General features: G+C 29.0%; 5 non-coding genes across 5 annotated transcripts; 2 read left to right on the forward strand and 3 right to left on the reverse strand.

Annotated features, from left to right (window-relative positions):
• The first annotated feature begins 2,715 nt into the window (after window positions 1-2,715).
• Window positions 2,716-2,788, forward strand: Trnar-acg (transfer RNA arginine (anticodon ACG)). The gene has a single exon. It is a non-coding gene; the product is annotated as a tRNA-Arg (tRNA).
• A 1,269-nt stretch (window positions 2,789-4,057) lies between these two features.
• Trnal-uaa (transfer RNA leucine (anticodon UAA)) lies at window positions 4,058-4,140 on the reverse strand. The gene has a single exon. It is a non-coding gene; the product is annotated as a tRNA-Leu (tRNA).
• A 3,135-nt stretch (window positions 4,141-7,275) lies between these two features.
• Window positions 7,276-7,349, reverse strand: Trnan-guu (transfer RNA asparagine (anticodon GUU)). The gene has a single exon. It is a non-coding gene; the product is annotated as a tRNA-Asn (tRNA).
• Window positions 7,350-10,764: 3,415 nt separating this feature from the next.
• Window positions 10,765-10,837, forward strand: Trnar-acg (transfer RNA arginine (anticodon ACG)). Its single transcript has one exon. It is a non-coding gene; the product is annotated as a tRNA-Arg (tRNA).
• A 1,269-nt stretch (window positions 10,838-12,106) lies between these two features.
• Trnal-uaa (transfer RNA leucine (anticodon UAA)) lies at window positions 12,107-12,189 on the reverse strand. Its single transcript has one exon. It is a non-coding gene; the product is annotated as a tRNA-Leu (tRNA).
• Window positions 12,190-13,174: the final 985 nt, after the last annotated feature.

Genomic DNA, 13,174 nt, shown 5'->3' on the forward strand with positions numbered 1-13,174 from the left:
TAATAATGATAAACATTTATCTAATAATTAAATACATAAAATTTGATTTAATAATTTAGTTGATAATCATAATTAATTTATGTTTATGATTATCTTTATTTATTAATAGAGATTTATTTCAAAAATGATGAAATTATTTTAAATCTTATTTTATTTATCAAATAAATCTAGTTGTAAGTATTTTTGCTTGTTGTGATGATGAATTTAAAATTACTTTGACACAATTATTGCGTTTTAAAAAAACCCTTTTCAATATAAATATATTAAAACAGTTTTACAAACGTAAACATGTGCATTACCAGCTTCTTTTAAACATCTTTAAAAGACAAAAATAATTTTATAAATCCAAAATCAGATGATTGATTTAATGGAAGTTAAAGAATCTGTATTTTTCCATTAATCTTAAAGGTTGATAAACTACTTTTTTTGCTAGATGGTGGACTAAATTGCAGAAAAAATCTTAAAGGTCTGTGTTTTTTTCAAAACTCCCTTATATTGCCCACCACTTGCCTGAACATTACCAGACAGGATTGCATAATTAGTAATAACAAATTTTAACTTGTTTAAAAAAACTTTTGAATCGAATCAGTATTTTATTTATTTAGTCACCAAGGCTTCATAGCTTAGTGGTAAAGCGTCTGTCTCGTAAACAGGAGATCCTGGGTTCAATCTCCAGAAACGCCTAATATTATTTTACTATCATGAAGTTGGTTGTTATTTTAAAAAAAAATTTTTCTGATTACTTTAAAATAATACGTTAAACTTTAAACACCACGAAGATTTGTAAACCTATCATGACGTTTATGTTAAATTAGGCTATTGTTTATCTTCCGACTGTAATTAACAGCTTATGCAAATTCTAACTCGCGAATATAAAAAAAGTCGACTAAATTTTATTATTTTTTTTGATATTCTGTGCAATGTTTTTGCACAAGTAGCAAATTTAATAATTTTGATTGTTCTTAATGATTGGTTGTGTACAAGAATATGAGATTCCGACTATTTAAAAAAAATTAACACTAAATTTACTTTGAAGTCCAAATCCATGTTTGTTTGGTGGCGTCCGTTTAGTAAAACTAAATTGCCAGGTTTAATTTAAGTATATGCACTTAATATGAAGCGTAAATGACTAGATTAAAATATGAATCAATACCAGAAAAAAAACAGATAAATTTTTGTGCGACAAGAAATGTTAAATATAAACTGCAAATTTCATAAACAAGTTATAATTAAAAGCATTCGATATACTTTTGACATCGAAAAAAGAAAGTCAAAGCTTGTCAGCACATAAAATTTCGTATTAAATCAACATCAAATTTTTTTTTTATTAAAATTAAAGTAAGTTTATGTGAATTTATTTTAAATAAGTTACATACCAATCAACCTTAATGACAACTTAATTTCTAATATCTTAAAAAAAAACTTATTTTAGCTGTGTTTTTTAAAAGAAAAAAGCAAAAATAGCACTTAAAATATAAATTTACCATTTGACTTTAAAAAACTGCTATGGTTTTTTGTTAAAAAAAAGAATGCCCTATTAAATGGTTGTCACAGTAATTCTGACGCAGGGTTTAAAATAACGAAAATAAATGCAAGTAATTAAAAGTAACTTAAATGTAAACACATCAAAAAATTAAGTAAATTATTAATGAAACAAAAAAAATAAAATTAAAGTTGCCATATTTTTCAACAAAAGCGCAAAATTTTATTATTTGCTTCCTGTAGAGTTTCTACAAAGTGTTAAAAAAGGGCAAATTCTAACTAACTTTATCGAACCGCTGACATTCTGTGATGTGCATATTTTGGTATGCAAGAAGTTAATTAAACTTTTGTAATCGAGGAATATTTTAGTTATTTGCAGCTAATAGCTTAGTTCGACATCATTTTGCAGAAGCATTTGGTAAGTGCAACAGTCATTAAATACACTTTTCTGTCTGTCTGTTTAATATTAAAACTGTGTTGATGGAATACACTAACAAAAGTAAGGTTGCCTATTTTTATTGCAAACTTAAACAATAAGAGTAGGACAACAACTTGAACAATAAGAGTAGGACAACAACATAAACATGGGGTGATGTTGTGATTGTATAGAGAAGAGAAAGGATGGCTAGGAAAAGGAGGAGGGAGGGGGGTGGTGGAGATTTAAGTATGTAGAGGTAAAAGAATATTTATTCGAAAGAAAAGTTAAATAGATTATCAACAAAAACTTTATAATCTGAGGTGTCTTAATTACAATGCTTAATAATATATCGTGTTATTTTATAGAAGAGCTGACAAGATGAACAAGAAAATTAATAAATTGTTTATAAATTTTTTCGTTGAAATCTATTGTCAGTTGTTACATAACTTGCACCATTATTTCCCCAAAGTTTTTAGTTTTAAACTTAATAGACGCTTATAATAAAATAAATCTGTTATGCTACTTTGCTTTTTATTGTGTCAATTCAAGCTCTATTAAAATGAGAATTTGAAATATACAAAATACGTTTTAAATTATATAGGAAATAGACAATAATAAATAAATTTTGCGTACGCCGTGTGAAAGGGCCTTTATTTTAAACAATTAACTATTAAATCTAAAAATAGCGTGTTTACAGCAAATAAATTCAAAAAGTTTCTGGGGAAGCATGCCCATTATTTCGTTTTTTGTTTGGACAGACTTAACATTTTTAAAGTTTTAATTAACAAAACATTATTTATCAAATTTGACAGTGCGGGTGCGTGACGCAATGGATAACGCGTCTGCCTACGGAGCAGAAGATTCCAGGTTCGAGTCCTGGCGCGCTCGTATTTTATTTAGCAAAATTTTTCCTACTTTAAGTACGTGAAATACTTATTTATGCTTAAGACATATTTATTTGTTCACTTTTCATCACACACAGAGTTACGGTTGCTAATTGAATCACACGATGTAATTGATAAAGTCGGTTTCATTTCACAATGGCATTGTGACGTTGAATAAAAGGGCAAAACATTTGTACCTTTTTGCATAGGAAAGGGTGACCCTTGCCTAATTTTTTTTAAATCATTTTACAATTAATAAAACAAAAATAAACAATTGGATTAGGTTAAAGTAGTGATTGGGCTTCGTGAATAATAAAAAAGTGGCAATAAAGAGTAGGAAATGTATGTAATTTTTTTATACGCTATTTGAAGCGGTTTTATTGCATACTGTACAAAATCGTAAAACATACTCGTTGGGTTAATAAGTTTGCTTTGTTCTTTAAAAACACGATTAATAACGATAAAATTGCATCGCAGCGAAACAAAGCCATGTGTATTATAAGACGTCTTATATTTCTAGTTGTTGTTTAATTGTAAAAAAACTTAAAAAATGAGAAGCTGAATAAGTCAAGATGTAGTTTTTAAACAACAAATTTAATTTTCATACACAAAAGGTAAGTATTCTTTTTCTGAAAATAATTTTTAACTAGGGATATTCTCGGATAGAACATAAGAAGCCAATTTTCCAATTCGGTAAGTGATTGGTTTTGTGATAACAAACAAGGAGGTGCCTAGAATAAACATCCTTATATTGCAAAGTCTGAATAGTGGTAGCGTTAATCGGTTTTGCAACGCTTTGCAATAAAACTTGCAAATGCTTACTAGCAAGATTTATTACCGTCAACATTGTCACCAGACCAAGGAGCACAGTTTCAGTCGATACTTTTTAGGATTAAAATTTTCTTGACCTCACTCCCTACAAGAGTCTTTTACAGCGTTTATTTGTTCAAGCAAATGCTCAAAATATCAAAAACATTTTACTTAAAGTGGTAAAGGTTCATGATTTTTACTTTGGGTATAAAATTAGGTATTTTATTGTCAATTATGCTTAAATATTTGCTTGATTAATAAAAAATAAGATAAATATTTTGCTTTTAAATTTAGTTTGATTATATTATACGACATCGATGCGTGTTTGTTTGCTGAAATTTAGTCTAGTTATTATAAAGGTTATATTTTAATTTACTGTGTAAGTTTTTTTTATAAAAAAAAGGTTTAAACGGTTTTGAACCAAATGTCATTTTTTTTAAAATAAATCAAGTTAAAATGATATTACTGGGTGTGGGGTTCGAACCCACGCGGACATTCGTCCATTGGAACTTAAGTCCAACGCCTTAACCACTCGGCCAACCCAGTAAGTGCGAAAGCATTGTTAAGATGCTAATAAACATAAATCTTAAGTAAGCCACCAATTGTGATTGGCAGCCTTATGCCTTATTGTCTTTCGAAACTTTGATTTTAAGTCAATTTTTTTTGGTTGGTTTAAACAAGGTGTTTGCGTAGCGAACTTTGTGCGTACTTCGCGTCCTACTATTTCCTCGGGTATTCTAAACTTTTTTGGGGTGGTTCGTTTTAAAGTAGGAAATGTCATTTTGTATTGCCTTTAACATGCATTTTATTTAAATAACACGATTAGATATATAAAACTGTTATTATATTGCAAAACCTGTTACAGCAATAAAATAAATTTTAAATGGGCAAGTAATTCTTTTCTTTAATGAAATGCAATAACAGTCTTTAATTTAGTAACCATAATTATTTTTGTAATTGCGACAAAAATTATTTTAAATCATTTTATTAACAAAAGTAAATTAACGTAAAAGTTGCAACAAATATTTGCAGCTGGCCATTTACCCACAACCAGCAATTCGAATTTTTATCACTTTTGCTTATTTATTAAACATATATGTAGTTTTACAGACGTGATCCTACAACTTGAGTTGTAATAAAGAATATCTATCGGCTTACGTTTAAAAAATTAAAAATACGAACAATATGCCTTTTTTCTTTTAACTTTATTAATTGTTAGTCCACAAATAAGATTGGTTTGATTAAAATTCGATAAAAAATGTTAAAATTTAACATTCGTTTGATTAAAATTTGACAATTTGTTCAGCAAAATTTTATAAAATTCTGTTTTTAAAAATTATACAAATAGCATATATACCTTATTCAAATAGGAACAAAGTTGGTTGTTAGAAACGGTCAAAAGAATAACAGCAATTATAACTGTAAAGAAACTGCACTTAGCATATCTACACATATTACTGTAAATACCTAGCTTATTGGGACAAAAATCTACACTTAACCAATAAAAATAATTAAAACCCCAAAACCATGAAAAAATTACAATGCCATGGGACGAGCATTTAAATAATTGAATAAAATCACGCTAGCTGCCTCAAGAAGGAAAAGCAAGAGTTGCCGTGACCGATTGGTTAAGGCTATAAAAAAGGAAACTAATCAGCACTGCAGGCACAAGTTCGAATCCTGCCGAAAACGCATTTTTTTTGCATTTTTTAATTAAAAATTAAATTAAATAAATACAATTTTAGAAATTAAAGTTGCCTTGAAAAGTAAACAAAAAAGTTGTCGTGGCCGAGGCCATAGACTTACAATCTTTTAGGCGCTGTCCGCACATATTCGAATCCTGCCGACAACGAATTTTTTTATTTAGTTTTAGTTCAAATTTAAATAATTAATTAAAATCGCGCTAGCTGCTCGGGGAAAAAAACTTATTTTAGACTTGATTTCTTTTAGGCTCTGCCCGCGAAGGTTCGAGTCCAGCCGATAACGCATTTTTATTTCAGTTTTGTTATAAAATTAATTTAAATCACGCTAGCTGCTCCGAGAATCCAACATAACAGTTGTCAGGTTCGAATCCTGCCGACAACGCATTATTTTATTTTAAATACAAATTTAATTAACTAATTAAAATCACGCGAGGTGCTTCTAGAATGGAACATTAGAGTTGTCGTGGCCGATTGGTGGAGCTATAGGTTTGAGTTTTTTGAGGCTCTGCCCGCGCAGGTTCGACTCATGCCGACAACGCTTTATTTTATGTTTTAATACAACTTTAAATAATTTGATTAAATCACGCTGGCTGCTCCGAGATTCCAACATACGAATTGGCGTGGCCGAGTCGTTAAGGCAATCGACTTGAAATCTTTTGCGCTTTGCCCGCGAAGGTTCGAATCCTGTCGACAACGGATTTTTTTTTACTAATTTTTTAACTAAAATTACGCTAGCTGCCTTAAAGGGAACAAAGAGTTTATCCACAAAAAATAAGTAACGTTGTTCAGTGGATATCGTTGGACAGTACCTTCATAATAAAACTTTTACTGATCGTGCGGTAAATGATTAGGCGCTAATGGGGATCGACCCCAGGACCTTCTTTTTACTAGACAGGCGCTTTAACACTATGTCATAATGCCTTTAAAGAAAGTCGATGTATCAGTCATGTCGTTACAAACAAATGTATTTAAAATAAAGTAAAGTATTTTAATATTTAAATTCTTGTTGAAAACTCCCAAATTGAACGATCTATGCATCATAACATTAAAACGCACGTCGAAAATAAAAAAACTATTTCTACACGGACCGTCTGGGTGAAAACCAGAAATCCCAAGCTTGACAAGCATAAACTTTACCACCGATGTTTAATATTGTCTCCAAGATAAGTTTTGTTAAAAATGGAGTGTAGTAAATTTATTGATTAATAACTGCCCTTAGCTGTCGGTTGTTTACAAGAATATAAAATTCTGTCTAATTTCTTTCAAAATTAAACGCTAAATTAAGTAATGTCTAAATCCATGTTTACCTCCAACTTTTCGGTTAAAGAGTTAAACGCGCCAATGATTGCGACACAGAAACGACTGATTTGCGACATTTCTATCAAATTTGCAAAGCAAAATTGTAAAAGAAGACGATTATATATTTGACCCTGGGTGGACTCGAACCGCAATCTTTTAAATTAAAAAGAAAATAATGATAAACATTTATCTAATAATTAAATACATAAAATTTGATTTAATAATTTAGTTGATAATCTTAATTAATTTATGTTTATGATTATCTTTATTTATTAATAGAAATTAATTTTAAAAATGATCAAATGATTTTAAATCGTATTTTATTTATCAAATAAATCCAGTTGTAAGTATTTTTGCTTGTTGTAATAATGATTTTCAAATTACTTTGACACAATTATTGCGTTCTTTAAAAAAAATAATTGTATGGGATATCACCCTTTTTAATATAAATATATTAAAACAGTTTTACAAACGTTAACATGTGCACCAGCTTTTTTTTAACATCTTTAAAAAACGGAAATAATTTTATAAATTCAAAATCAGATGATTGATTTAATGGAAGTTAATAGTTAATAGCCAAATGCGCCAACGATTGCAACACAACAACAACTGATTCGCGACATTTTTATGAAATTTGCAAAACATTATTATAGTAATAAAAATGAAGCAAACAAAAAATCGTCCCTGGGTGGGCTTGAACCACCAACCTTTCGGTTAACAGCCGAACGCGCTAACCGATTGCGCCACAGAGACGACATTCATTGCTACAGTTGAATTGAATCTAAAGATTAAAATTATAATAATAAAAATGTAACAAAATGTATTTGACCTTGGGTGGACTCGAACAACCGACCTTTCGGTTAACAGACGAACTCGCAAGTGATTGCGCCATAGAGACGACATTTTTTGGCACACTTGATCTAAATTTAGAGATCAAAATTATAATAAAAAAATGTAACAAAATAAATTTGGCCCTTGGTGGACTTAAACCTTCAAACTTTCTCCTAACAGCTGAACGCCCTAACCGATTGCGCGACAGAGACAATTATTTCGCCCACTTTGTTTAAATTTGCAAAGCAAAATTAATACAATTAAAATGTAATTATATATTTCGTTCATAAATGGGCCCGAACCTTCAACCTTGCGGTTAAGAGCAAAACGCGCCAATCTATTGCGACACAAATACGACTAATTCGCGACACTTCTATTAAATTTGCAAAGCAAAATTATAATAATAAAAATGAGAAAAAACTAGTTTCGTTCTTGGGGGGGGGGGGGGGGGGTCGAACCTCCAACTTTTCGGTTAAAGAGCTAAACGCGCCAATGATTGGGACACAGAAACGACTGATTTGCGACATTTCTATCAAATTTGCAAAGCAAAATTGTAAAAAAGGCGATTATATATTTGACCCTAGGTGGACTCGAACCGCAATCTTTTAAATTAAAAAGAAAATAATAATGATAAACATTTATCTAATAATTAAATACATAAAATTTGATTTAATAATTTAGTTGATAATCATAATTAATTTATGTTTATGATTATCTTTATTTATTAATAGAGATTTATTTCAAAAATGATGAAATTATTTTAAATCTTATTTTATTTATCAAATAAATCTAGTTGTAAGTATTTTTGCTTGTTGTGATGATGAATTTAAAATTACTTTGACACAATTATTGCGTTTTAAAAAAACCCTTTTCAATATAAATATATTAAAACAGTTTTACAAACGTAAACATGTGCATTACCAGCTTCTTTTAAACATCTTTAAAAGACAAAAATAATTTTATAAATCCAAAATCAGATGATTGATTTAATGGAAGTTAAAGAATCTGTATTTTTCCATTAATCTTAAAGGTTGATAAACTACTTTTTTTGCTAGATGGTGGACTAAATTGCAGAAAAAATCTTAAAGGTCTGTGTTTTTTTCAAAACTCCCTTATATTGCCCACCACTTGCCTGAACATTACCAGACAGGATTGCATAATTAGTAATAACAAATTTTAACTTGTTTAAAAAAACTTTTGAATCGAATCAGTATTTTATTTATTTAGTCACCAAGGCTTCATAGCTTAGTGGTAAAGCGTCTGTCTCGTAAACAGGAGATCCTGGGTTCAATCTCCAGAAACGCCTAATATTATTTTACTATCATGAAGTTGGTTGTTATTTTAAAAAAAAATTTTTCTGATTACTTTAAAATAATACGTTAAACTTTAAACACCACGAAGATTTGTAAACCTATCATGACGTTTATGTTAAATTAGGCTATTGTTTATCTTCCGACTGTAATTAACAGCTTATGCAAATTCTAACTCGCGAATATAAAAAAAGTCGACTAAATTTTATTATTTTTTTTGATATTCTGTGCAATGTTTTTGCACAAGTAGCAAATTTAATAATTTTGATTGTTCTTAATGATTGGTTGTGTACAAGAATATGAGATTCCGACTATTTAAAAAAAATTAACACTAAATTTACTTTGAAGTCCAAATCCATGTTTGTTTGGTGGCGTCCGTTTAGTAAAACTAAATTGCCAGGTTTAATTTAAGTATATGCACTTAATATGAAGCGTAAATGACTAGATTAAAATATGAATCAATACCAGAAAAAAAACAGATAAATTTTTGTGCGACAAGAAATGTTAAATATAAACTGCAAATTTCATAAACAAGTTATAATTAAAAGCATTCGATATACTTTTGACATCGAAAAAAGAAAGTCAAAGCTTGTCAGCACATAAAATTTCGTATTAAATCAACATCAAATTTTTTTTTTATTAAAATTAAAGTAAGTTTATGTGAATTTATTTTAAATAAGTTACATACCAATCAACCTTAATGACAACTTAATTTCTAATATCTTAAAAAAAAACTTATTTTAGCTGTGTTTTTTAAAAGAAAAAAGCAAAAATAGCACTTAAAATATAAATTTACCATTTGACTTTAAAAAACTGCTATGGTTTTTTGTTAAAAAAAAGAATGCCCTATTAAATGGTTGTCACAGTAATTCTGACGCAGGGTTTAAAATAACGAAAATAAATGCAAGTAATTAAAAGTAACTTAAATGTAAACACATCAAAAAATTAAGTAAATTATTAATGAAACAAAAAAAATAAAATTAAAGTTGCCATATTTTTCAACAAAAGCGCAAAATTTTATTATTTGCTTCCTGTAGAGTTTCTACAAAGTGTTAAAAAAGGGCAAATTCTAACTAACTTTATCGAACCGCTGACATTCTGTGATGTGCATATTTTGGTATGCAAGAAGTTAATTAAACTTTTGTAATCGAGGAATATTTTAGTTATTTGCAGCTAATAGCTTAGTTCGACATCATTTTGCAGAAGCATTTGGTAAGTGCAACAGTCATTAAATACACTTTTCTGTCTGTCTGTTTAATATTAAAACTGTGTTGATGGAATACACTAACAAAAGTAAGGTTGCCTATTTTTATTGCAAACTTAAACAATAAGAGTAGGACAACAACTTGAACAATAAGAGTAGGACAACAACATAAACATGGGGTGATGTTGTGATTGTATAGAGAAGAGAAAGGATGGCTAGGAAAAGGAGGAGGGAGGGGGGTGGTGGAGATTTAAGTATGTAGAGGTAAAAGAATATTTATTCGAAAGAAAAGTTAAATAGATTATCAACAAAAACTTTATAATCTGAGGTGTCTTAATTACAATGCTTAATAATATATCGTGTTATTTTATAGAAGAGCTGACAAGATGAACAAGAAAATTAATAAATTGTTTATAAATTTTTTCGTTGAAATCTATTGTCAGTTGTTACATAACTTGCACCATTATTTCCCCAAAGTTTTTAGTTTTAAACTTAATAGACGCTTATAATAAAATAAATCTGTTATGCTACTTTGCTTTTTATTGTGTCAATTCAAGCTCTATTAAAATGAGAATTTGAAATATACAAAATACGTTTTAAATTATATAGGAAATAGACAATAATAAATAAATTTTGCGTACGCCGTGTGAAAGGGCCTTTATTTTAAACAATTAACTATTAAATCTAAAAATAGCGTGTTTACAGCAAATAAATTCAAAAAGTTTCTGGGGAAGCATGCCCATTATTTCGTTTTTTGTTTGGACAGACTTAACATTTTTAAAGTTTTAATTAACAAAACATTATTTATCAAATTTGACAGTGCGGGTGCGTGACGCAATGGATAACGCGTCTGCCTACGGAGCAGAAGATTCCAGGTTCGAGTCCTGGCGCGCTCGTATTTTATTTAGCAAAATTTTTCCTACTTTAAGTACGTGAAATACTTATTTATGCTTAAGACATATTTATTTGTTCACTTTTCATCACACACAGAGTTACGGTTGCTAATTGAATCACACGATGTAATTGATAAAGTCGGTTTCATTTCACAATGGCATTGTGACGTTGAATAAAAGGGCAAAACATTTGTACCTTTTTGCATAGGAAAGGGTGACCCTTGCCTAATTTTTTTTAAATCATTTTACAATTAATAAAACAAAAATAAACAATTGGATTAGGTTAAAGTAGTGATTGGGCTTCGTGAATAATAAAAAAGTGGCAATAAAGAGTAGGAAATGTATGTAATTTTTTTATACGCTATTTGAAGCGGTTTTATTGCATACTGTACAAAATCGTAAAACATACTCGTTGGGTTAATAAGTTTGCTTTGTTCTTTAAAAACACGATTAATAACGATAAAATTGCATCGCAGCGAAACAAAGCCATGTGTATTATAAGACGTCTTATATTTCTAGTTGTTGTTTAATTGTAAAAAAACTTAAAAAATGAGAAGCTGAATAAGTCAAGATGTAGTTTTTAAACAACAAATTTAATTTTCATACACAAAAGGTAAGTATTCTTTTTCTGAAAATAATTTTTAACTAGGGATATTCTCGGATAGAACATAAGAAGCCAATTTTCCAATTCGGTAAGTGATTGGTTTTGTGATAACAAACAAGGAGGTGCCTAGAATAAACATCCTTATATTGCAAAGTCTGAATAGTGGTAGCGTTAATCGGTTTTGCAACGCTTTGCAATAAAACTTGCAAATGCTTACTAGCAAGATTTATTACCGTCAACATTGTCACCAGACCAAGGAGCACAGTTTCAGTCGATACTTTTTAGGATTAAAATTTTCTTGACCTCACTCCCTACAAGAGTCTTTTACAGCGTTTATTTGTTCAAGCAAATGCTCAAAATATCAAAAACATTTTACTTAAAGTGGTAAAGGTTCATGATTTTTACTTTGGGTATAAAATTAGGTATTTTATTGTCAATTATGCTTAAATATTTGCTTGATTAATAAAAAATAAGATAAATATTTTGCTTTTAAATTTAGTTTGATTATATTATACGACATCGATGCGTGTTTGTTTGCTGAAATTTAGTCTAGTTATTATAAAGGTTATATTTTAATTTACTGTGTAAGTTTTTTTTATAAAAAAAAGGTTTAAACGGTTTTGAACCAAATGTCATTTTTTTTAAAATAAATCAAGTTAAAATGATATTACTGGGTGTGGGGTTCGAACCCACGCGGACATTCGTCCATTGGAACTTAAGTCCAACGCCTTAACCACTCGGCCAACCCAGTAAGTGCGAAAGCATTGTTAAGATGCTAATAAACATAAATCTTAAGTAAGCCACCAATTGTGATTGGCAGCCTTATGCCTTATTGTCTTTCGAAACTTTGATTTTAAGTCAATTTTTTTTGGTTGGTTTAAACAAGGTGTTTGCGTAGCGAACTTTGTGCGTACTTCGCGTCCTACTATTTCCTCGGGTATTCTAAACTTTTTTGGGGTGGTTCGTTTTAAAGTAGGAAATGTCATTTTGTATTGCCTTTAACATGCATTTTATTTAAATAACACGATTAGATATATAAAACTGTTATTATATTGCAAAACCTGTTACAGCAATAAAATAAATTTTAAATGGGCAAGTAATTCTTTTCTTTAATGAAATGCAATAACAGTCTTTAATTTAGTAACCATAATTATTTTTGTAATTGCGACAAAAATTATTTTAAATCATTTTATTAACAAAAGTAAATTAACGTAAAAGTTGCAACAAATATTTGCAGCTGGCCATTTACCCACAACCAGCAATTCGAATTTTTATCACTTTTGCTTATTTATTAAACATATATGTAGTTTTACAGACGTGATCCTACAACTTGAGTTGTAATAAAGAATATCTATCGGCTTACGTTTAAAAAATTAAAAATACGAACAATATGCCTTTTTTCTTTTAACTTTATTAATTGTTAGTCCACAAATAAGATTGGTTTGATTAAAATTCGATAAAAAATGTTAAAATTTAACATTCGTTTGATTAAAATTTGACAATTTGTTCAGCAAAATTTTATAAAATTCTGTTTTTAAAAATTATACAAATAGCATATATACCTTATTCAAATAGGAACAAAGTTGGTTGTTAGAAACGGTCAAAAGAATAACAGCAATTATAACTGTAAAGAAACTGCACTTAGCATATCTACACATATTACTGTAAATACCTAGCTTATTGGGACAAAAATCTACACTTAACCAATAAAAATAATTAAAACCCCAAAACCATGA

Source organism: Corella eumyota, chromosome 7 (genome assembly GCF_963082875.1).
Source record: "Corella eumyota chromosome 7, kaCorEumy4.1, whole genome shotgun sequence".
In the NCBI taxonomy this organism is placed as follows: domain Eukaryota; kingdom Metazoa; phylum Chordata; class Ascidiacea; order Phlebobranchia; family Corellidae; genus Corella; species Corella eumyota.